Genomic DNA, 26,332 nt, shown 5'->3' with positions numbered 1-26,332 from the left:
GAGGACCATGTCAACACCACTGGCTTCAGGAGGGACACATGGAAGGTGTTGTGGATTCCAAGAGAAGGTGGGAGTTGGAGCTGGTAAGACACAGGGCCCACATGGCAGAGTATCGAAAAAGGACCGATGAAACAAGGGGTGAGGCGCATAGAGGGTAGTTTCAGGCGAATAAACCACGTACTCAACCACACTTTCTGGCCGGGTCTAAGAGGTGAACTAGATCTTTGGTAGAGGTCTGAAAATATTTTGGCTGCCTGGCTAGCTTTAAGCAAAATTAGTTGGGTGAGGGTCCAAAGTCGATGTAATTCCCTGGCGGATAGCTGAGCAGCCGGTGAAGGGACAATCACGGGAACGGGCAGAAGTGGGAAAGGTTGCTTGCTGTAATACCACTTGAAAGGGCGAAGAGCCAGTGGTGGCCAATGGATGGGAATTGAGGGCGAATTTGGCCCAGGGAAGTAGATCTGCCCTATCATCCTGTTTGTTATTTACATATGCCCGTAGAAATTGTTTGAGGGTTCGGTTTGTTCTTTCTGCTTGACCGTTGGTTTGTGGATGGTAAGCTGATGTAAATTCCAGGGTGACATCAAACTTTAGACAAAGGGATTCCCAAAATTTAGCGGTGAACTGGGGTCCTCAGTCCGATAGGATGACCTTAGGTAGACTGTGAAGCCGGAAGACATGGTGGATAAATAGGAAGGGTAATTGAGGTGCAGAAGGTAATCCCGGTAATGCCACGAAATGGGCCATTTTCGAGAAGCGGTCAATGATGACCCAGATGGTAGTGTTGCCTTTAAATGGCGGTAAGTTAACGATAAAGTCTGTTGAGATGTGTGTCCACCGTTCGCTGGGAATAGGCAGTGGGTGGAGTAGACCCAGTGGTAAACCTGTAGGATTCTTGAGACGGGCACATATATGGCAGGATTCAACATAGGACCGGGCAACCTTCGCCATCCCAGGCCACCAGTAAAACTGGCAGAGAGCGACCAGGATTCGGTGTTGTCCTGCATGACCAGAGCTGCGAGAATCATGGGCCCAGGTCAACGCCTGACTCCGGAGATATGGTGGAACAAAGGTTTTCCCTGGTGGAATTGCCATGGTGGCAGCCAGTCTGATGTGAGACGGGTCGATGATGAAGCTAGGGAGTTCTGGCGTATCCGTGGTGTTGCAGGCTCGAGAGAGTGCATCTGCCTTCACATTTTTGGCGGCTGGACAATATCGTAGGACGAAATTGAATCTTGCAAAGAATAAGGCCCAACGGGCTTGCCATACATTTAGACATTGGGCCCGATGCAAATATGCTATGTTTTTATGGTCAGTGTAGACCGTAATCTGGGGCTATGCCCCCTCCAACCAGGGGCGCCATTCCTCAAAAGCTATCTTGATGGCAAGGAGTTCTTTATCGCTAATGGCGTAATTACGTTCTGCTGCAGAGAATTGGCGTGAGAGAAAGGAGCAGGGATGCAGAGTGTGGTTGGCAGAGTATTGGCTGAGGACGGCCCCAACTCCTTCAGTGGAAGCGTCCACCTCGACAATAAAAGGATGTCGTGGGTTTGGGTGATGGAGGCAGGGCTCGAGGAGGAATGCTTCTTTCAAACGGAGAAAGGCAGAGACCGCTTCGGGTGGCCAGTGCTTAGGGAAGGACCCCTTACAAGTCAGGGCAATCAGAGGGGCCACGAGAGAGGCGTAGTGAAAGATGACAGAAGGATAGTAGTTTGTGAAGCCCATGAATCATTGTAGAGGTCTTAGTCCGGAAGGCTGAGGCCAGTCTTGAATGGCTTTTAGCTTCTGAGGATCCATGCGAAACCCTTGGTTAGAGACTATATACCCCAAGAATGGGAGAGCTTCTTGCTCGAAGATGCATTTTTCGAGTTTGGCGAAGAGCCTGTTCTCCAGAAGGCGTTGGAGAACCTGGGAGACATCTTGGCGGTGAGTAGAGAGAGATTTGCAGAAGACTAAGATGTTGTCGAGGTAGATGACATAATGATACAGTAAATCTCGAAAGACTTCATTCATGAGATTTTTGAAGACGGCCGGGGCATAACTAGGTACTCATAGTGCCCATCACTGGTATTGAAGGCCGTCTTCCACTCGTCGTCTTCCTTGATACAGATTAAGTTGTAGGCTCCCCTAAGGTCCAGCTTTGTGAAGACCCATGCCCCCCTGAAGTCGATCGAAAAGCTCTGATTTTAAGGGGAGTGGGTAGCAATCCTTGAGTGGTATAGCGTTCATTCCCAGGTAGTCAATACAGGGACGGAGCGTCCCATCCTTCTCGCCCAAGAAAAAGAACCCAGCTCGGGCTGGGGAGGTGGACCTGCAGATGAATCCCCGGTCCAGGTTCTCTTGGATGTAGTGGGACATGGCCTGGGTCTCGCTAGGTGAAAGAGGATACGTGTACCCTCGGGGTGGCTCGGTACCGGGTAGCAGATTGATCGCGCAGTTGAAGGACAGATGAGGTGGTAGGGTCTCGGCCTTTTTCTTGGAAAAGACGTCCGCATACAAGGCATATTGCGGCGGCAGACCAAGTGGAAGGGCTGTCGTGGTCAAGCATCGTAGAGGAGAAACAGGATCAAAGCAGGTGCTTTGACAGACCGGTCCCCAGTGGACCAATTGTAGTGTCTTCTAGTTGAATTGGGGGGAGTGTAATTGTAGCCAGGGAAGTCGCAACACAATGGGATGTATGGCCCGATCAAGAACACTGAAGGCAAGATGTTCCATATGAAGCACTCCAGTATGGATCTGGATGGGAACGGTAATGTGGGTAACTCGACCCGGTAGGGGTTCGCCCTGAATAGATGAGAGAACCAACGGGACCGGGAAACGGAAGTTGAAGATGTTACACCAAGCTCTTCAATATAAAGTTGCCCCCGGAGTCCACCAGGGCCAGGGTATGGAAGTTGTGGGCTCCCATCAAGGTGACCGGCAATGTCAATGGAGGCGCAGGTGAGGCAAGGCATAGGAAGAATCATCCTTCAGGTCCTAGGCCCGAGAGTTTCCCGGACGCACTGGGTACAATGCCAGCACATGCCCTGCTCCGCCGCAGTAGAGGCAGAGGCTGCCTTGCTGGTGCCTGAGGCATTCCTGAGGGGTTAACTTACCCTGACCCAGTTGCATGGGCTCCTCTGCCGAGGTTCCTGGGGTGCCTGAGAGGGCCTTTGGGGAAGGTGAACGCCGGGAGCGTTAGGAGCCGGAGAGGGTCTTCTTTAAAGTTGAACTTCCCGAGAGCGTTCTTGGAGGCGCTGATTGATATGCCCGGTAAGGTCGATGAAGGCGCCTAGTGATTCTGGTAGCTCACGAGCTGCGAGCTCATCTTTGATTCTGGGATTCAAGCCTTCCAGAAAAATGGCCCTCAGACAACTAGTATCTCAGTGGAGCTTGGTGGACAAGGTTTGAAACTCGATGACATACTCCGACAGAGTCCGAGAACCTTGGCTTAAGTGGAGAAGGATGGCCCCGGATGCTGCCTGCCAAGTGGGGACTTCGAACATGGTGCGGAAGAGTGTCAGGAAGTCATTCAAATCCTGCAGAACTTGATCTGCACGTTCCCAAAGGGAGGATGCCCAGGCCAGGGCTTTCCTGTTGAGAAGAGACAAGATATAAAAGTCATCTTCGTGACATCTTAAGGGAAGCGAGTTGGTTGTATGCTGAAGTGCATGCTGCACTGATTAATGAAGCCCCTGCAAGATTGTGGGTCCCCCGAGAAGCGGGGAGGAGCAGGTAAGGGAATCACCGGGCGAGCTCCAGGTAGCAAAGGAAAGGCAATAGGCATCGGTGTCGTGGTGGCGACCTTAGAAGCTGCGGAGTCCAATCGCTGATTAAGATTCGACGGCGGAGGCGAGTGTCTCTAAGGCCTTTTGCTGCTCAAGGATCCTTTCAGCTAAGCCTGGGATGTCTTGGAGGGCAGAGGCCTCTGCCAGGTTCATGGACTTGGCAATCTGTTCTGCTGACGGAGTAGAGTGTGGTCCCCTTGCCCGAGGAGGAGTTGGCGCTACCTGCGAGGGGGAACCCTGCAGGTCCCTAACGTTGGAAGGCGAGGCTGAGCAGATGCAGGGGCTGGCTGGAGCTTCACCAATACCAACTGTGTTCCCCGCGGGTTGAGCCTTTGGGTGCATGGGGCCGGCTGGTCTTAGGTGGGTCCCTGTAAAGACGGTAGAATCACAGCCGGAAGAATCGCCGATAGCCGGTCCGAGGACAAGAGCCAGAACATCCGTCTGTGGGAGCCAATTAAAGGGGGCAGGAGCAGGAACAGGAGATCGGAAGGCAGGAACAGGACTTCGGAAGCATCCAAGAAGCACCAAAAATCCCACCAAGGCGAAGCAGGCTCCTTGCCAAGTCGAGGAACAGAAAGAGGAGGCTCCTATAAATAGTTCCAGGCTCCTGACGTCATCCAGGAAGCTGAGCTGCATCAATTGGTGCTGGCCGTTGCGCGCCTAGGAGGAGCCCTGCCCTAAGTGACCTGCTGGGAGTGTAGGCCTGTGGCCTGGTGCCACGAAGAGGGGGGTCGGGAGTCGTGCCTCCTGTTGCGGAGTGCGGCACTGATTCGGTGGCAGGAGCCGCAAGAGAAGAGGAGGCCAGAGGCGTGGGCGCCTCCCCGCCACCACATGGATCCCAATGCAGTCCCGGCGCCTGAAGAGGAGGTGAGAGGAGCCAGCCACAGCCATCCATGGCCAGAGTGTCTAACATATTACTTACCTGATAATTTCCTTTCCTCTGGTAAGGGCAGGTCAATCCCAACGAGTGGGTTATGTACCTCTGACAGCAGATGGAGACGGAGAAAAAGCTGACATCACAGCTATATAGTCCCAATCTGACATCAGCCTGCCAGTATTCTCTGGAAAAGCCAAACTGTGGACAAAACTGATTATAGTTGAACATTATCAATAGCTAACCATTCATTTTTTCAACCAACAAGAACACTGAGCTCAACTAAAAGAAGGAACATGGAGGTGGAGTCAAGATGGCGTCGCACTAAGCAGCACTGCAATTTTGCTCCGGTGTTTTTTCCTTCAATTTTGCTTCGTTTCTTGATTTGATGGCTCCTAAACGAAAGGGGAAGCAGAGAATCTACCCCTCCACGACTCCGCTACCCCCGGGGCAAAAAACCATCTTGCAATGCGCTATTAGACCATTAGAACAGGGTCTGAGTAGTCCGGCTGCAGGTTCTTTGGGAGGAGACCATGAACCTGCCTCGGAGTTACATTCTCTCAGCCCTGACCAGAGATTACCTCCTGCCGAACGCGGAACCTCGATGCCTCGTACGACTGGCAGTCCCGATGCGGATGTATGTCTTAACCGTGCGGAGGGGGCGGCGCTGCGGGAGCGAAGCGTTCGGATGCCCGATGGACTCAGAGAAAATGTCGCTGGAGGCCTAGAGCTGGAAACGGAGGGGAGTTTAAACAGCCGAAGAGGTGAGAACCTATCTTCTATTTCCCCTATTATACCCAGCGAAGTTATGAACTTTGAAAAACCGGAGGTAGTCACTTTAGAGGCTCTGTGGTCTCTAACTTCAAGTCTTGCAAAATCTTTGACAGAATGTTCTACAAATATTGAAGTCCTATCTTCCCAGATTTGTTTGTTAAATGATAATTTTGGGCAAACTAAATTGGAAGTAAAAGCAAACTTCCAGAAAATGGAAGAAGATATTAAACATGTAAAAACGGTTCAGACAACTATGGTACAAAACATTGGGGCCATTAATAGGAAAATTGAAAACCTTGAGAATGCTGCTAGACATCTGAATTTAAGGCTGTTGAATTTCCCCAGAGTGGTGGGAGAGTTATCTTGAATTACAGTAAAGAGATACTTCGCTGAAGTCTTGGAAATTGCCACTGAAAGAACTCCCCCCCTGGATAAAGTCTTTTTTCTTCCTATACACAACTCTCAAAGACAAACAGTGACCCCAAATGTTCTAGCAAATTTAACAGAATTTCTAGAGTCGTCTGCGTATGAAATAGCTGAGAGATCTACTCTCCTAATTTCCTTTTTTAACAAAAAGGATTTAGGTGACATAATGCGGGCTTACTTTAACAACGTTAGAAAAAGTTTCATGGGAGCCGAGGTAAGAATTTACCCAGATGTTACTAAAACGACACAACAGAGGAGGAAAGCTTTCCTGGATTTGAAATCTGAGGTGCTTGCTTTGTGAGCGACTTTCTTTTTACGCTTCCCATGCAAATGCATCGTAAAATACAAAGAGGACACATATATTTTTTATCAACAAGAACACTTAAAAGGTTTTGTGGAAGGGAAGAAAGCTTTACACCAACTAAGCACTAATGTTACTGGTCTTGAGTAAAGAAAATATGGTTTATACGATGCTATTGCTAAAAAATTTTTATTTCTTTCATGATTTTTCCTTCCTGTTTGCTGTACCCACCCCCCCAAATACTTGAGGTCTAACAGGTGTTGCATGTAGAGGAATTGTTATATGATTTGTATTTGGTTTTGAGAAATGTAAATTACTTTATCTGTATGTAATGCCATATTACCTTTTCAAAGTGGATACTTTGAGTGTTTTGTTAAAAAATTCAATAAAGAGATAATTTAAAAAAAAAAAAAAAGAAGGAACATATGTAGAAAAAGGAGATAGAGCAGCTTTTAAACTAGAACAAAGGGGAAAGCAGACAGTCGCTCAGCAGCACATGGTTCAGAGAGAGGTATCTTCAAAGGATACCAATGATGCATTAGAATTAGGGCATCCCGACAGAGAGGTTCCAATAATAAGAAAAGTAGTCCAAGTGCCTGTAACTAAAAACTCACCTGAGCTAAAAAAATTCTAACTTATCCCTATCAATTAAAAAGCAGAATGAAAATACAAACAAAAAAACAAACTTTGAAATGTTTGTATGCTAATGCCAGAAGTCTAAGAAGTAAGATGGGAGAATTAGAATGTATAGCAGTGAATGATGACATAGACTTAATTAGCATCTCAGATACATGGTGGAAGGAGGATAACCAATGGGACAGTGCTATACCGGGGTACAAATTATATCGCAATGACAGAGATGAGCACCCGTGAGGCGGTGTGGGCTTTATGTCCGGGATGGCATAGAGTCCAACAAGATTAACATCCTGCATGACACTAAATGCACAATTGAATTTTTATGGGTAGAAATTTCTTGTGTGTTGGGGAAGACTATAGTGATAGGAGTATACTACCGGTCCACCTGGTCAAGATGGTGAGACAGACAATGAAATGCTAAGAGAAATTAGGGAAGCTAACCAAATTGGTAATGTGGTAATAATGGGAGATTTCAATTACCAAAAATCCACAGAAGCAAACCTTGCACATAAGCAAGTACTCAGAGTCACTGGTGCAGGTGAAAGGATAAAGTCCCATTCAATAGTATAAGATGTTTTTAATATACAGTTCACAATTCATTCAATACGGCAACTCCATTCAAGTGGCAATGAAGCATTTAAAGTCCCCCAAACTTTAAATGCTTCATTGCCACTTGAATGGAGTTGCCGTATTGAATGAATTGTGAACTGTATATTAAAAACATCTTATACTATTGAATGGGACTTTATCCTTTTACCTGCACCAGTGACTCTGAGATTTCAATTACCCCAATATTGACTGGGTAAATGTATCATCGGGACATGCTAGAGAGATAAAGTTCATGGATGGAATAAATGACAGCTTTATGGAGCAACTGGTTCAGGAACAGACAACAGAGGGAGCAATTTTAGATCTAATTCTCAGTGGAGCACAGGATTTGGTGAGAGAGGTAATGGTGGTGGGGCCGCTTGGCAATAGTGATCATAATGGGGTAGATTTTATAAATTTGCACGAGCACGTACTTTTGTTTGCACACAAGGCGCGAACAAAAGTACGCTGGATTTTATAAGATACGCGCCTGTTCCCTCCAAGGCCGCTCCGAAATCGGAGCAGCCTCGGAGGGAACTTTCTTTCCATCCCCCCCGCACCTTCCCCCCCCTACCTTTGTTGGCAGATTTACACCTGCTGAAAGCAGGCTGCTGGCGCGCCATCACCCGATCCGGGGGCTGGTCCGGAGGCCTCGACCACGCCCCCGGTCCCGCCCCCTGACCCCCCTGACATGCCCCCTCCCCGCCCCTTTTACGAAGCCCCGGGACTTACGTGCGTCCCGGGGCTGTGCGCGCGCCGGCGGCCTATGCAAAATAGGTGTGCCGGCGCGCTGGGCTTTTAAAATCCGGCCCAATATGATCAAATTTGAATTCATGACTGGAAGAGGGATAGTAAGCAAATCCACGGCTCTCGTGCTAAACTTTCAAAAGGGAAACTTTGATAAAATGAGAAAAATAGAAAAAAACTGAAAGGAGCAGCTAAAAAGGTAAAATGTGTGTAAGAGGCGTGGTCATTGTTAAAAAAATATCATCCTAGAAGCACAGTCCAGATGTATTTCACACATTAAGAAAGGTGGAAAGAAGGCAAAATGATCACAGGGATGGTTAAAAGGGGAGGTGAAAGAAGCTATTTTAGCTGAAAGATCTTCATTCAAAAATTGGAAGAAGGATCCAACAGAAGAAAATAGGATAAAGCATAAGCGTTGGCAAGTTAAATGTAAGACACTGACAAGACAAGCTAAGAGAGAATTTGAAAAGAAGTTGGCCATAGAGGCAAAAACTCACAGTAAAAACGTTTTGAAATATATCCGAAGCAGAAAGCCTGTGAGGGAGTCAGTTGGACCGTTAGATGATCGAGGGGTTAAAGGGGCATGTAGAGAAGATAAGGCCATCGTGGAAAGATTAAATGATTTTTTTGCTTCAGTGTTTACTGAAGAGGATGTTGAGGAGATACCTGTATCGGAGAAGGTTTTCATGGGTGATAATTCAGATGGACTGAACCAAATCACTGTGAACCTAGAAGATGTGGTAGGACTGATTGACAAACTGAAGAGCAGTAAATCACCTGGACCGGATGGTATACAGCCCAGGGTTCTGAAGGAACTAAAAAATGAAATTTCAGACCTATTAGCAAAAATTTGTAACCTATCATTAAAATCATCCATTGTACCTGAAGACTGGAGGGTGGCTAATGTAACCCCAATATTTAAAAAGGGCTCCAGAGGTGATCCGGGAAACTACAGACTGGTTAGCCTGACTTCAGTGCCAGGAAAAATAGTGGAAAGTGTTCTAAATATCAAAGTCACAGAACATATAGAAAGACATGTAAAATCAGCATGGCTTTACCCAAGGCAAGTCTTGCCTCACAAATCTGCTTCACTTTTTTGAAGGCGTTAATAAACTATGGGGGTTTGACAGCGGAAAACACTACATTATGATATTACTAGACCTGTCAGCAGCATTTGACACAGTAAATCACAACATACTAATAAAAAGGCTTGAAGAAAAAGGCTACAAAACAAAACAATTGAGTGGTTCCGCTCCTACCTACACAATAGATTTTTTCAGGTCCAGATAAAAAACACAATATCAGACAAAATCAAGCTAATGACTGGGGTCCATCAGGGGTCAGCATTTTCGGCAACTCTATTTAATATCTACATGCTGCCTCTATGCCACCTCTTGGTAGGACTAGGTATCATACATTACATATACGCTGACGACATTCAGCTAATCCTACCAGTAGAGGAAACAATTGAAAAAACACTAAACTTAGCAATGTTGTACCTAGATATAATAAATGTTGAGATTACTTACCTGATAATCTCCTTTTCCTTAGTGTAGACAGATGGACTCAGAACGAATGGGTATAGTATCCGCGTGCTAGCAGTTGGAGACGGATCTGATGTCAGCACGGGGTATATATACCCCCACAGGAAGCGTAGCAACTTAGTAATCTTCCTTGCAAAAGCTGTTATGGATGTGTGTACTGACGCTCAGTGAAAAGTGAAACAGGATTCCCCTGACCGACTGATAGTAGCTGGAGACTGCCAGCATTCCCAACCGGAAGGCGTTGACACCTGGTAGAGTGTACGCTCTTATGGAAACAGATGACATGGCTTACCCTGAATCGGTGAAACCCATGTACACAGGCAGCTGGGCGGGATGCTGAGTCCATCTGTCTACACTAAGGAAAAGGAGATTATCAGGTAAGTAATCTCAACATTTCCTGGCGGGTAGCCAGATGGACTCAGAACGAATGGGATGTACAAAAGCTTTACTCCCAGCCTGGGCAGGAGGCTGCCTGAGGACCATGTAGTACTGCCCTCGCAAATGCTGAGTCCTCCCTGGCCTGGACATCCAGACGGTAGAACCTGGAGAAGGTATGGAGGGAGGACCATGTCGCCGCTTTACATATTTCTGCAGGCGACAGCATCCTGGATTCCGCCCAGGATGCCGCTTGTGCTCTGGTGGAATGAGCCTTGACTTGTAGAGGCGGAGACTTCCCAGCCTCCACATAAGCTGCTCTGATAACTTCTTTAATCCAGCGGGCGATGGTGGGCCGCGAGGCCGCTTCACCTTGCTTCTTCCCGCTGTGCAGGACGAACAGATGGTCCGTCCTTCGTAGTTCTTGTGTCACTTCCAGATATCTGGGCAGTAATCTGCCAATGTCGAGATGGCGCAATAAACACCCTTCTTCAGATTTCTTCAAACCCGCCGTGGTAGGCAAGGATATGGTTTGGTTAAGATGAAACTGTGAAACCACTTTTGGTAGAAAGGAGGGAACCGTGCGAAGATGAATAGCCTCAGGAGTGATTCGGAGAAACGGATCCCGACAGCCTGTAGCTCTGATATGCGGCGCGCTGAACATACAGCCAGCAAGAACACCATCTTCAAGGTTAGAGAACGGAGAGACAAGCCCCGAAGGGGTCTGAAGGTGGATCCTGCGAGGAAATCCAAAACAAGGTTGAGGTTCCATAAGGGCACAGGCCACTTCAGTGGCGGATGAATATGCTTGACGCCTTGCAGGAAGCGAGAAACATCTGGGTGCTTGGCGATGGGCTTGCCATCCCTCCTGGGGCCATAGCAAGACAGCGCAGCCACCTGAACCTTGATGGAGCTGAGGGAGAGACCCTTCTGAAGTCCATCTTGCAGGAAATCCAACACAACAGGGATTGTGGTCGAATGTGGATTGGTGCCATGAGTGTCGCACCATGCCTCGAATACTCTCCAGATCCTTACATAGGTGAGGGATGTGGAAAACTTGCGAGCTCGGAGGAGTGTATCTATCACGGGCTCCGAGTAACCTCTTTTCTTCAGTCTAGCCCTCTCAATGGCCAGACCGTAAGAGAGAATTGAGCCGGATCCTCGTGGAGGATGGGACCTTGACGTAGAAGGTCCGAAGAGGAGGCAGGGGAAGAGGCTACCCTGCCAGTAGTCTTCTCATGTCAGCGTACCAGGGTCTTCTTGGCCAGTCTGGTGCCACCAGAAGAACTAGGCCCCGGTGTTTCTGAATCTTGTGGATGATGGCGCCCAGCAGAGGCCACGGAGGAAAGGCATATAGCAGAGTCCCTGGAGGCCATGGCTGAACCAGGGCATCGATTCCGTGTGAGAACGGGTCGCGCTTGCGGCTGAAGTATCTGGGTACTTGAGCATTCGACTTGTCCGCCAGTAAATCCATGTCCGGAATCCCCCAGTGATCCACAATTATCTGGAAGGCTGTGGGTGACAGCTGCCACTCCCCGGATTTAGACTTTCTCTGCTGAGGAAGTCTGCCGTGGTGTTGTCCTTCCCGGCAATGTGGACGGCGGAGATGTCCTGAAGATTCGCCTCTACCCAAACCATCAGTGGGGCGATCTCCAGAGATAATTGTCGGCTTCTGGTTACGCCCTGACGGTTGATGTATGCCACCGTGGTGGCGTTGTCTGACATCACTCTGACTGCTCTGTTCTTCAGTTTGTGAGAAAATCGAAGGCATGCCAATCGGACTGCCCGAGCCTCTAGACGGTTGATGTTCCACGCTGACTCTTCTCCGCGCCACCGCCCTTGTGCGGTGAGTCCTTCGCAGTGTGCTCCCCAGCCGCTCAGGCTGGCAACTCTGGTGAGCAGAGTCCACATGGGGGAGGACATCCTCGACCCCTTGCTCATGTGGTCGGGCTGCAGCCACCACCGTAACTGTGTCCGGACTCTGGCAGGCAGAGGTAGGTACGTGGAATAGTTCCGTAGACGAGGGCTCCAGCAAGAGAGCAGGGAGTGTTGTAGAGGTCTCATATGGGCCCTTGCCCAAGGTACCACTTCCAGGGTGGATGCCATGAGACCAAGAACCTGCAGATAATCCCAAGCTATGGGCCGACTGGCTCCCATCAAGTACTGGATAAGCGTCTGAAGTTTCAACCTTCTCTTGGGTAGTGAGACTGACTGTGTCTGCCTGCGTGTCACACTGTACTCCCAGGTATTCCAGTGACTGGAAAGGCTATAGGCAGCTCTTGCTGAGGTTGATTACCCAGCCCAAGCTTTCCAGAAGGGCAATCACCCTGTCGGTTGTCCGATGGCTCTCGTCTCGTGATTTCGCCCTGATCAGCCAATCGTCTAGGTAGGGATGGACCAGAATTCCTTCCCGCCTGAGGGCCGCTGCTACCACGACAACCACCTTGGTGAAGGTCCGCGGTGACGTGGCCAATCCGAAGGGCAGAGCCCGGAATTGGACGTGGCGACCCAGAACCTTGAAGCATAGGTAGCGCTGATGATCCGGATGGATCGGGATATGCAGGTATGCCTCTGACAGGTCTAATGCCGTGAGGAATTCTCCTGGCTGTACTGCGGCCTTGACGGAGCGCAGAGTCTCCATGCGAAACCTCGGGACCCGTAAGTATCGATTGACTGACTTGAGGTCCAGCACAGGCCGAAAGGTGCCCCCTTTCTTGGGAACCATGAAATAAATGGAATAGTGTCCAGAATTCACTTCCCAGGCAGGTACTGGGATGATGGCTTTCAAGGACAGGGACATGAAGATTCCACAAACTAGTCCGGAGGGAGATGATGAAAGTCCAGATAATATCCCTCTCGGATAATGGCGAGGACCCACTGGTCCGACGTGATCTCGACCCATCTGGGGTAGAAGAGGGTTAACCTGCCCCCTATGGCTCCATCCCCCAGATGGATCGGCGGATTCTCATTGTGAGGCGCGGCCGGGACCGGAGCCCGGGCCTGCTCCCCTCTTGCGCTGCTTTGTCCGAAAGGACTGATTCCTGGCCTGAGGACGTGGTGCCTGGTAGCGACTCCTGTAAGGAACAAAGAGCTGTGAACTCCTGACCCTGGAGGGCCTTGGAAAGGCGCGCTGGCCCCTTCTGAACCGATCTTCCGGCAGTCTAAGCACTGGAGAGGCACCCCATGTATTGGCCAGTTTATCAAGGTCGCTGCCAAATAGGAAAGAGCCCTTAAAGGGCAATCTGGTGAGGCGTGTCTTTGAAGGCGCATCAGCTGACCATCTCCGGATCCAGAGCTGCCGCCTGGCGGCTACGGAGGATGAGATCCCCTTAGCTGTTGTCCGGACCAGGTCTGATGCAGCATCTGTGAGGAACGAAAGAGCTGACTCCATGTCAGCTGCTGGAGCGTTGTTCGTAACCTGTGACAAACAGGCACGCGTCACCACTGTACAGCAGGTCGCAATCCGCAAAGATAGAGCTGCCACCTCAAAGGTCTGTTTCAGAATGGCGTCCAGTCGCCGGTCATGAGGCTCCTTGAGGGCCGTCCCCCCTTCAACCGGAATGGTAGTGCGCTTGACCACAGCGCTAATCAAGGCGTCCACCTGAGGGCACGCCAGCAGGTCCTGGATAGCCGGTGCCAAAGGGTACATGCCCGTCAGGGCCCAGCCCCCTTTGAAGGAAGCCGCTGGTGCCGCCCATTCTAAATCTATCAGTTGTTGTGCCCTTGCAAGAATGGAAAGTGGCGGGCTGTAGGACAAAGCCCTTCCAGCAGGGGGTTCTGCGCAGAGGGTACCATAGCGCTGGGACCTGTAATATCCAACTCCGCCAGACACTGAGACACTAGGTCGGAGAGATCCTCCTTAGGGAAGAACCGCCTCATGGTTCTATATGGCTCAATCCCTGGGGGAAGTTCTCCCTCGTCCGGGAGTTCGGACTCATCTGGTGAAACCTCCTGGTCTGATTGATCTGGACTGTCCAGCGGCGGGAGGTCCCGCTCACGATAATAGCGTGAGGGTCCAGGAACAGGATCTGCAGGAGCTGCCACCGCAGCGGCAGCCGCAGCAGCCGCCGCAGTCGCAGCCACCGCAGGAACAACAGGAACAGCAGGAACCGCAGGGCCTGGACGGGAAGCCGTTTGCATCTGTACAAAGGCATGAATCCCCTTAAAGAGATCCACCCAGGAAATTGAAGCAGCCTCTAATCGCTGGGGTACAAGATCCCCCGGGATTCCCGATTGGTCGAGACTGCCCGCTAAATCCGGGGTAGCCCCTGGGGAACTGTCAGCAAATCGTGGCTGAGACTGGTCCTGGCCCGAGGGTCCCACGGCCTCCTCACATTGGGCACATAGGGAGTCTGGCTCTTCACTGTGCGTGGCTCTAAGCTGGCATGCAGAGCAGAGGCCAAGGGCTTTAATGCCGGAGGCAGGTGGCGCCGCCGCTGAAGACGCTGAGGCGTTCTGTTCCATTGAAAGTTATGCGCTGAATGAGAAGCGGTAATAATATATGCTTAATAGAACAGGCGCACAATAATAATAATATGCGGCAGCAATATGCGCTTAATACAACAGGCGCACAATAATAATAGTATGCGGCAGCAATAGGCGCTTAATACAACAGGCGCACAATAATAATAATATGCGGCAGCAATATGCGCTTAATACAACAGGCGCACAATAATAATAATAATAATAATATGCGGCAGCAATATGCGCTTAATACAACAGGCGCACAATAATAATAATATGCGGCAGCAATATGCGCTTAATACAACAGGCGCACAAAAGAATAATATGCGGCAGCAGTATGCGCTCAATTGGATGCAATATGCTCTCAGCAGTATGCCGGCAGCAATACACGCTCAATGGCCTTCAATAGGCTCTCAGCAATAAGCGTTTAGCAATACACGCTCAATGGGTATGCAATAAGCTCTCAGCAGTAAGCGGTCAGCAATACACGCTCAATGGCATTCAATAGGCACTCAGCACTAAGCAGTTTAGCAATACACGCTAAATGGCATTCAGTAGGCTCACAGCAATAAGCAGTTAGCAATACACGCTTAATGGCATTTAATAAACTTTCAGCAATAAGTGATTAGCAATACACACTCAATGGCAGTCAATAGGCTCTCAGCAATAAGCGGTTAGCAATACACGCTCAATGGCATTCAATATGCTCACAGTGATAGGCGGTTAGCAATACACGCTCAGTGGCATTCAATACGCTCTCAGCAATAAGGCATTATACGCACAAGGAGGAATAGAACCGTGCCTATTATGGGCGCTCAATACCTGAACTAGGCCCACAAAATGGCGCCCTCCACAGCGTGCCACGCCGCCGATCCTCTGTTCCTCGGAGACCAGAAATAAGAGATGTACGCCTTACCTGATCCTCGGCGCTTCCCGGCTGGAACCCGTGCGGTCTCCGGCTGCGGGGGGAGAGGGCAAGTACCTTTACCGCCGCGTTTGAGGATATGCACCCGCTGCCTCGTCCACGCCGGGACCGAGGCACCTCGTATGCCTCACCCAAACCTCGCCTGGGGGCTATGTCCCTGCCGCGATTCGGCCACCGGACCGAGGACTTAGACCTCCGGGGGATCACGGAAATCACCCCGGGAAACTCTACTGGGGGAGGGACCATAGGGTATCACCGCAGGAGTGCGGGGCTCGATGTTGTAGAAGTTGTAGTTGAAAGAAAGTAGAAATAGAAAGTAGATTTGGAAAACACGCTCGCGAGCGTGCAGGCTCTCCAAACTGCTTTGGAGACGGAAATTACTAAGTTGCTACGCTTCCTGTGGGGGTATATATACCCCGTGCTGACGTCAGATCCGTCGCCAACTGCTAGCACGCGGATACTATACCCATTCGTTCTGAGTCCATCTGGCTACACGCCAGGAAAACAACTATTAAGCCAAATGGAACTGGTAATTAATATTGAAAAGACAGAATTCATACACCTTGAAAGAAAAACCACTGAATTAATACAGAATCCCATCAAACTTAAGAAGGATCAGATAGTGGAACTAAACGAAAAAGCCAGAAACCTAGGTGTAATAATTGACAATGAACTCAATCTTAAGCAACACATATCAGTGAAAGTTAGGGGAGGTTATGCCAAACTTATGGTGCTTAGAAAGCTAAAACCCCTATTAACCCAAGCGAACTTTAGAACCGTTCTTCAAGCACTTATATTCGCGAGCACAGACTATTGTAACACACTCTTCCTTGGATTACCATATACAACACTAAGACCACTACAAATCTTACAGAACTCTGCAGCCAGAATTCTAACTGGAAAAAGCAGAAGAGATCACATCACTCAAACACTCGCTGAATTACACTGGCTGCCAATTGAACAAAGAGTGCAATTTAAAACACTATGCACAATCCACAAACTAATCTATGAGGAAAATACTGACTGGCTAAACACTGCACTACGACTACATGTCCCCCAGAGAAATCTAAGATCAGCCAATAAAGCTCTACTAACTATTCCCTCTGTAAAGACAGCAAAACTGATGCAAGGAAGAGAGAGAGCACTATCCCTAGCTGGTCCAATATTATGGAACACACTACCACTTGAAATAAGACTAATGAAAGATCTAAAACTCTTTTAAGAAAGTTTAAAAACATGGCTCTTCCAAAAAGCTTTTCACAATGAGAGTGGGGAGTAAGGAATACTAGCGGACAAGAAAGAGAACTCCGGCACACTGTTAAAAGTCAACAAATAGCAGTTATCCCTCCTTTATTATTTTTTCTCATACCTAAAGATTAATTTAAGAGTAAAGTATTCTCATATATGGATATCATATTATTCATATAAATGGAATTTCCAATCCACAATCCAAATAGCGTATATTATTTGAATCATGTAACCAAAACTTTATTGGCACCTACTAGCTAATTTATAATCCTAACCAGACTTATTTATGTGCCTATCTGTAAACCAATGTGATGGTATACTACTAAACAACGGTATAGAAAAGTTTTTAAATAAATAAATAAAATAAATGTAGATAAAAGGTGAACCAGTAGATGTAGTATATTTAGATTTTCAGAAGACGTTTGACAAAGTTCCTCATGAGAGGCTTCTACGAAAAGTAAAAAGTCATGGGATAGGTGACGATGCCCTTTCGTGGCTTACAAACTGGCTAATAGACAGGAAACAAAGAGTAAGATTAAATGGACAATTTTCTCAGTGGAAGGGAGTGGGCAGTGGAGTGCCTCAGGGATCTATATTGGGACCTGTACTTTTCAATATATTTATAAATGATCTGGAAAGAAATACGACAAGTGAGGTAATCAAATTTGCAGAGGATACAAAATTATTCAGAGTAGTTAAATCACAAGCAGATTGTGATAAATTGCAGGAAGGCCTTCTGAGACTGGAAAATTTGGCATCCAAATGGCAGATGAAGTTTAATGTGGATAAGTGCAAGGTGATGCATATAGGTACAAATAACCCATGCTATAGTTAAACAATGTTAGGTTCCTGTGATGTCCTTGGAGCGGTCTAGGACTGGGATAGGCCGGAGAACAGACCAGACTGGACTCTGGTCTGCTTTTCACCAGTTTATTTACAAAATTATATAGCAGAACAGAAGAAAATGGCTGCTTACCTCAGCAGACTGACAAGCAAAAGAAAACATCCAGAATAGACACAGCATTTAATTAAAGCTTCCTTCCTCTTCCTGGGGCCTTCTCTCTCTCTCAGGGCCTCACCTTTTTATCCCTTGCCTCAGGGAAACGCCCCCAAGCGCGGATCCCCTTCCTGTCTTTCTTAAGGTGGACCGGGCCAGATAACTGGAGCTGGTCCTTTAAGGCAGTCTGGGGCTTTCTGTCATGTACTCTATCACAGTTCCATATTAGGAGCTACCACCCAAGAAAGAGATCTAGGCGTCACAGTGGATAACACCATGAAATTGTCGGTTTAGTGTGCTGCGGCAGTCAAAAAAACAAACAGAATGTTGGGAATTATTAGAAAGGGAATGATGAATAAAACGGAAAATGTTGTAATGCCTCTGTATCGCTCCATGGCGAGACCGTACCTTGAATACTGTGTACAATTCTGGTCGCTGCATCTCAAAAAAGATATCTCTTTTCTGATTCCTTCTATTTCCAAGTTATTCCCCTGTTTATTGTAATTTTGCCTCTTCTTCTATGTTAAGTTAAGTTACCCGAGCTCCATGTAAACCGATGTGATATTTTATATGAATGTCGGCATAAAAAAGTTTTAAATAAATAAATAAATGAATAAATAGCTGCGATGGAGAAAGTACAGAGAAGGGTAACCAAAATGATAAAGGGAATGGAACAGCTCCCCTATGAGGAAAGACTAAAGAGGTTAGGACTTTTCAGCTTGGAGAAGAGATGGCTGAGGGGGGATATGATAGAGGTGTTTAAAATCATGAAAGATCTTGAACAGGTTAATGTGAATCAGTTATTTACTCTTTCAAATAATAGAAAGACTAGGGGGCACTCCATGAAGTTAGCATGTGGCAAATTTAAAACTAATCTGAGAAAGTTCTTTTTCACTCAACATATAATTAAATTCTGGAATTTGTTGCCAGAGGATGTGGTTAGTGCAGTTAGTGGAGCTGTGTTTAAAAAAGGATTGGTTAAGTTTTTGGAGGTGAAGTCCATTACCTGCTATTAATTAAGTTGACTTAGAAAATAGCCTCTGCTCTTATTAGCAACAGTAGTCTGGGATACTCTTAGGGGTAGATTTTTAAAAAAAAGTACGTTGGATCTTATAAGATATGCGCGTAGCCGCGCGTATCTTCTAAAATCCTGGATCGACGCGCGCAAGGCTGCCGATTTTGGGCAGCCGGCGCGCGCCGAGCCGTGCAGCCTGTCTCCGTTCCCTCCGAGGCCGCTCCGAAATCGGAGCGGCCTCAGAGGGAACTCTCTTTCGCCCTCCCCTCACCTTCCCCTACCTAACCCACCCCCCCGGCCCTATCTAAACCCCCCCCCCTTACCTTTGTCCGTAGATTTATGCCTGCGAGAAGCAGACGTAAATCTGCTGGCGCGCCGTGCTCCGACCCGGGGGCTGGTCCGAAGGCCTGGACCATGCCCCCGGGCCAGCGCCACGCCCCCGGTCCCGCCCCCGAAACACCACGTCATCGGGTCCCGCCCCCACAACACGCCCCGACACGCCCCCTTCCAAAAACCCCGGGACCTACGCGCGTCCCGGGGCTCTGCGCGCGCCGGCGGCCTATGGAAAATAGGCGCGCAAGGCCCTGCTCGCATAAATCCGGGCGGATTTACGTGAGCAGGGCTTTTAAAATCCGCCCGTTAGTTTTTGGGTACTTGCCAGGTTCTTATGGCCTGGATTGGCCACTGTTGGAAACAGGATGCTGGGCTTGATGGACCCTTGGTCTGACCCAGTATGGCATGTTCTTATGTTCTTACTAAGGGCTAAAGAAGCCACGTACCAGTATTCCACGAAGCGCAAGAATCAAACTCTGCAAAGCTCGCCTGAAGAAGGCTAACCACAAGTTTAAACATTAGCAGCTGAGGATGGGTCAGAGATTGACCTGCCCTTACTAGAGGAAAGGAAATTATCAATTAAGTAGTAATTTTTCCTTCTTCATGTTATGGTTAAGCGGTGTTTGGGTAGATTCTTGGGTACTGTGGCAGATGACCACGGAGAGGAGCCCTGTGGGGACCCACAGTACTGGGCTAGACTCAGGACGTACACACACAGAATTAGATCTTTTATTGTACAGCTTGATGTATACCACCAGAGGTGGCAGTAGTGAGGTAGTCTGGATGTAGCAGTCTCAGGACCCTCAGCAGAGAGGACCCTTCTCACCCCGTTGGTATAGGGGAATTCCGGTGTAGGTTTCCCAGCAAGGCAATGCTTTGGATGAGACAGACAGAGTTAATTACTCACTAGAATGTAGCTGTAGGTATGCGTTTCCACCAGGCTGAAGTAGATGGTACTGGCACCGAGGCAGGGAGAGCAGGCCCTCGAGGAGCGAGTACCTGATCCCTGTAAGGCACCTGAAATAAAGCAAAGGGGCCCCGAGGAGCCGGTACCCAGGTTAGTCAATACCCCGAAGGGCGGAGAGAAAACTTCCAGCGGCAGCACGGAAGCGGCAGAGTAGCATTGACCGGCCGAGACCAATCGTTGCTAAGTCAACTAGCTAGCAAGTAAGGGCAGGCTAAATACCTGGATGGCATGATGTCATTCGAAGGGGACGCCCTCCGAAGTTCGTGCCATAGCTGGAATAAAGATGAGGGTAGCGCACACCCTAGTAGGTCCTTGGGAGGCGTATGGCGGAAGGCAGCACCATAGCCGTTCCGGGGACGCCGGAGAGGGCAGCTTGCAGATGCGGAGGTAGCCATTTTCCCAAGGTAGCCCGGACAGGGCTGTTCTACCCAATATAACAGACGCCGGAAGGATGATCTGTGTGGCTATCCGAGCCTCGGAGACCGGAGACTTTAAAAAGTTTTCTACCTTACCTTGTCTCGGCGCTTCCTGGTCTCGTGCCGGGCGGTCTCCAGCTGCAGGGGGGAGAGGGAAAATACCTTCACCACCGCACTAGGTATTGCACCCGCAGCCTCTCAACAACTGCTACTCCTTGCAATTATCCCCAAGCCTTATAATAACCCATACAAATTTAACTGCTAGCAACATTTTTACTGGGTGATGCTTGATGTGCTTTGCTTATGGATTTAGCTGTAGAAGCAGTCCTGTATTTTTTCACTAATGTCTGTACAACAGTTCACCAGACCATAAAAGTCGGGGTCCTCATTGGTTGCCCTCTGAATCCAATTCCCCTTTTCTCCTTGCCGTTGAACCAGAGAGCAATGTTGGAGTTGCATCATCAGTATCAAGGCTTATTGGTTAAGGGTAGTAACCGCCACACCAGCAAGTTACCCCCATGCACTCTTTACTTCATTTCCATCCTCTAGCCTTTAAAAATCTGCAATGTTTATCCCATGCCCCTTTGAATTCTTTCACTGTTTTCGTCTTTGCCACCTCTTCTGGAAGGGCATTCCAGACATCCACCACCCTCTCTTTGAAGAAATATTTTCTGATGTTGGTTCTGAGACGTTCTCCTTGGGAATTTTATTTCGTGGCCCCTAGTTCTACTGATTTCTATCAACAGAAAAGGATTTGACATTTGTACATCATTAAAACCTTTCAGGTATCTGTCCCTTCTCTCTTCCACAATATACATATTAGGATCCTTCAGCCTTTCCTTCCTTCAGTCTTCTGATACTGAAACCCCCTTCCCTTCTCTGGACCACCTCCATCCTGTCTTTATCCCTCTTGAGATAAGGGCTCCAGAATCGAACAGAGAGCAAGTTTGCTTACCGTAAACAGTGTTTTCCGTACATAGCAGATGATTTAACGTATTTTTCGCTCCATAAGACGCACTTTTTTCCCCCAAAAGTGGGGGGAAAATGTCTGTGCGTTTTATGGAGCAAATATATAAAAAAAATAAAACAAACAAACAAAAAAAAAAACTAAAAATCTAACTACTACCCCCCACCCTCCTGACTCCCCCCAAGACCTGCCAAAAGTCCCTGGTGGTCCAGCGGGAGTGCAGGAGCGGTCCGGGAGCGATCTCCTGCACTTGGGCCGTCGGCTGCCAGTAATCAAAATGGCGCTGACGGCCCTTTGACCTTACTCTGTCACAGTGGCTACTGGTGCCATTGGTCAGCCCCTGTGACATAGTAAGGGCAAAGGGCCGTCAGCGCCATTTTGATTACTGGCAGCCGGCGGCCCACGTGCAGGAGATTGCTCCCGGACCGCTGCTGGACCACCAGGGACTTTTGGCAGGTCTTTGGGAAGGGGGGGGGGGCACAGAAAGAGAAAGATAAAAGTTCTGAAGGGGTGTTTCCGATGTCTGGATCGCTCAGGGGGGACTCTGCAATACAGTGCAGAAAAGGTGGTGAGCATAATTGTTGCCTGATGCATGCTACACAACATATGTCAGAGATTTGGTGTGCATGCAGAGGTAGACGAAAACTTGCCACCAGATCCGCCAGTGGAGCTGGCAGCTGAAGCGGACAACACCGCACTGGGTCATGAAGTGCGACGAAGGATCATCGAAAGTTATTTCTCTTGTAAGTTAAATGTCATACATTTCTTTTCCTTACTGTATCACTCCTGTCTTCAGCACCCCATGATAATGTGGCGCATTCATTTTAGTTCATTGCTGTGCTTTATTGTTGATATAAATCATTAGCGTACCTGTACGGTCTATTTACTCTTGTCTTTTTTTCTTTTTGTTTCAGAATCCGAGATGGACCAATCGAAAAATTAATCCCTTAAAACAGAACATATAACACGAAAATGGCCCCTCCATCAAACCCTTTACAATTCACAACGATTTTCTTTCTTATCCATATTTTGTGAAATGTTAGTTTTCGAGGTAGGGAATGTAAAAATGTAAGCGTATTAAAAGTTTGTCAACCCCTTGAAACCTGATAAAATCTTTCCTCTTGTATGGTCATCTATGCCTTTTCTAGCCACCAAAAAATTAACAATAGGCCATGGTTGTCTATGGTTGAATAAATATCACTGCGTTACATTGAGATGAAGTTTACAAGCATTCTACCAACATGTATTTTTCCTTGTGTAGAGCTTACTCTATGTTTATGGCCAGGGACACAAGAACACTTAGACTCAGTAAAAGTATAATGTATTTTTATTAATCAATATAAGTGTTCTCGGGAGATGCTGGGTACTGGGTGCCCTTAGTCTTACAAACTGACCAGCATCTCTCTGGATTCAGGAAGTGACCCTTGTTTTATAGATAACATTCAAATACAGGAAAAGGATAGAAGATTCTAGAGATTTGCATGACTGCCCAAAGGATCATAAATCAAATATTCCCTTGAGGTAAATTCTGCTCTATTGCTGCTTCTGCACAAGTATTTTTCTGTACCCAATATACTGAATTTAGAGAGCCCCTTCCATTTTTTCCTATATACCTTTTTTCAGCATTTCTTCCTGTAACACTACCTACTGGTTTCTTTACCTAGAGTTTAGTCACAAGCGCTCACAGATGTGCTCTGGTAGTGTGACACTTCTGTTCACCTAGGCCCATTTCTGTCTATGACCAGAACATGTCTTATTTTTTGCAACATGGCCATAAGCATAGAGTAAGCTCTACACTTGTCTGAATATGAAAGCTTTTCACAGGATAAGAAATCTGCTTTTTAAGGTTCCATTACCAGTTCGTGAACTGTAACATAAATAATGTGTGTCTACCATTGTATAAAACACTACCTGTCTTTTATGCTCCTGCATGTGGAGCGCCCCTCCAGCACAAAGGATTTCACTACCCCCCTGCCCTTCCCCCGCTGTCTGCGCCTTTAAACCAGACCCAGGGTATGGGGTGGCATGGACCTTATGAACACGGTATGTCCCCACGCCAACCACAGTAACAAGGAAGCTCTTATTCCCACCTACTGCATGGTCTGTTCCCTTGCCATGCCCATCCTATCCCCCCATGTGTAAACCTATAAGAATTTGCTAGTAGTAGTAACTTTGATTACTTAACCCTTTTTTAACATATGCAATGAATGATGTAACATAAAAGGAAACGTAGGCAAATCTGCACCAAAAATATAACTTTTATTGAACCTTTTATGAATGGTCGATGGAACGAAAACTAGAGGCCCCTTTTTGGAATGCGCCGATCAATGCCGCCACACTTTCTCGGATAGTATTTTCTTGAGCAGTCATACTTTCTCTCTGAACAGCGATCATTTCCGCCATACACTCTCTAATAGCATTTGCTTGAGTGGCCATCCCAGCGTTGATGTCGGCTCTCAGCAGCCGCACTTCCTGGAAGAGTTGCTCATTATGGCGATCCTGATACGAGGTTATTCCACTCAGAAATTGCTCTCTCAGGCCATCGTTGCCAAAAAGTGACAGCTCCAGGTCTGGCACCACTGGCGCAGTTTCCGCTATCAATGGAGCGTCAACCAGTAGCTGGGATGGTTCCGAGTCTAGAAATGTTTGCGGGGGTGCTGAATCCTGGCGGTTCAGGGGAACTTCAGGTGCTTGGCTGAGAGAGACATCGTACAGATCTAGTGTCACCATGTCCTCTGTTGACATCTGTTGGCTGGGGGAGTCTGCACTCGACATTGGAAAGATGAATTCAGGGGTCTCGCTGGAGTCTTCGCTGTTAACATCGCCATTGTCCGTTGTTTCTGTGGATAAAGATATAGAAATAGGTCGCCGTCATTCCATAAGCTGCGTCAAACTAAATTTTAATATAGCAAATGTTGCTTACCTGATGTAGCAGGTGTTCTCACAGGACAGCAGGATGTTAGTCCTCACAAATGGGTGACATCGAGGATGGAGCCCAACCACGGAAAACTTCTGTCAAAGTTTCAGGAACTTTGACTGGCCCCTACTGGGCATGCCCAGCACGGCACTAACCCTGCAGCCAGCAGGTTCTCCCTTCAGTCTTGTTTCAAAGCTACAGGCAGTGCCGAAAAATAAAATAAAAACGAACCCAACACCGCGGGGTGGCGGGCGGGTTTCGTGAGGACTAACATCCTGCTGTCCTGTGAGAACACCTGTTACATCAGGTAAGCAACATTTGCTTTCTCACAGGACAAGCAGGATGGTTGTCCTCACAAATGGGTGAGTACCGAGCTGAGGATGTCCGAACATGCACCAAATGTACCCAACGGCGTGCAACAGGCACAACAACTGGGGTGACATTTGGTAGAGGGCATCCGCACCCTACCGGGAAGGTGGAAGGGTGTTGGTACATCATGCTGGAAAAAGGTTACGCAAGACAGACTGGCCGAAGATGGAATCCTGTCTTCCAGCTTTGTCCAAGCAATAATGGGCTGCAAATGTATGGAGGGAACTCCAGGTGGCAGCCTTGCAGATGTCAGGAAGCGGCACCGATCGAAGGTGTGCTACTGAAGTTGCCATGGCCCTCACAGAGTGTGCTTTGACACGTTCTTGGAAAGGAATGCCAGCTTGTTGATAGCAAAAGGAGATGCAGTCCGCCAACCAGGAGGAAAGAGCCTGCTTACCCACAGGTTGACTTAACTTGTTAGGATGGAAAGAGACGAATAATTGAGTGCTCTTCCTGTGGGCAACTGTACGGTCTAGATAGAAAGCTAGAGCACGTTTACAGTCGAGGGTATGCAGAGTCTGTTCCCCGGAGTTGGAGTGGGGCCTGGGAAAGAAGATAGGTAGTATGATGGATTGATTAATATGAAACTCCGAAACTTCCTTAGGTAAGAATTTAGGGTGAGTGCGGAGTACCACCCGGTCTTGCAGGAGTTTAGTGTAAGGTGGATAGGTAACTAGGGCCTGTAATTCACTAACCCTGCGAGCTGAAGTGATAGCCAAAAGGAATAACACTTTCCATGTGAGATATTTTAGGTCACAGGAGTGAAGAGGTTCGAAAGGAGGTTTCATAAGGTGACCAAGAACCAGAATAAGGTTCCAAGATGGGGCCGGAGGACGTAAAGGTGGCTTCAAATGGAGCAATCCTTTAAGAAAGCGTGTTACAAGGGGTTGTACTGAAATAGGGACACCCCCGATACCTTTATGGAAGGCGGCTACCGCACTGACATGCATTCTAATGGAAGAGGTCTTTAGACCTGATTCTGATAGATGCCAGAGATAGTCCAAGAATTTAGAAATTGGACAGGAAAGGGGATCAAGGGACTGAGAAGTGCACCATGATGTATACCTTTTCCATTTGTAGGAATAAGATTTTCTTGTGGAAGGCTTTCGTGAAGCGATCAGGACACGAGAAACTGAATCCGAAAGGTTAAATGGCTGAAGGACTAACCTTTCAACATCCATGCCGTCAGGGACAAGGCTTGGAGGTTGGGATGGAGGAGGCATCCATCGTTTTGAGTGATCAGATGCGGGTCCTTTCCCAGAGGAATGTGCCTGCGGATGGAGAGATCCTGAAGTATGGGTAACCACACTTGGCGTGGCCAGTGCGGTGCTATCAGGATCATAGTTCCCCTGTCCTGACGTAGCTTCACGAGAGTCTTCGACAGAAGAGGAAGTGGAGGGAATGCATAAAGCAGACCGGTTGTCCACGTGAGGGAGAATGCATCCCTGGGCCGAGAGTGCTGGCTCCGAATGAGAGAGCAGTAATTGTCCACTTTGTGGTTCTGAGGGGACGCAAAGAGGTCTATATGGGGATAACCCCATTTCTGGAAAAGAGAGGTCGCTACCAAGGGATTGAGTGACCACTCGTGTGGTTGGAAGACACGGCTCAGCTGGTCTGCCAATACATTGTCTGCTCCCGGCAAGTAGGTGGCCCTGAGGTACATGGAGCGGGAGAGGGCTTCT

This window comes from Rhinatrema bivittatum, chromosome 3 (genome assembly GCF_901001135.1).
Source record: "Rhinatrema bivittatum chromosome 3, aRhiBiv1.1, whole genome shotgun sequence".
Taxonomy (NCBI): Eukaryota; Metazoa; Chordata; class Amphibia; order Gymnophiona; family Rhinatrematidae; genus Rhinatrema; species Rhinatrema bivittatum.
This window is presented reverse-complemented; position numbering follows the sequence as displayed.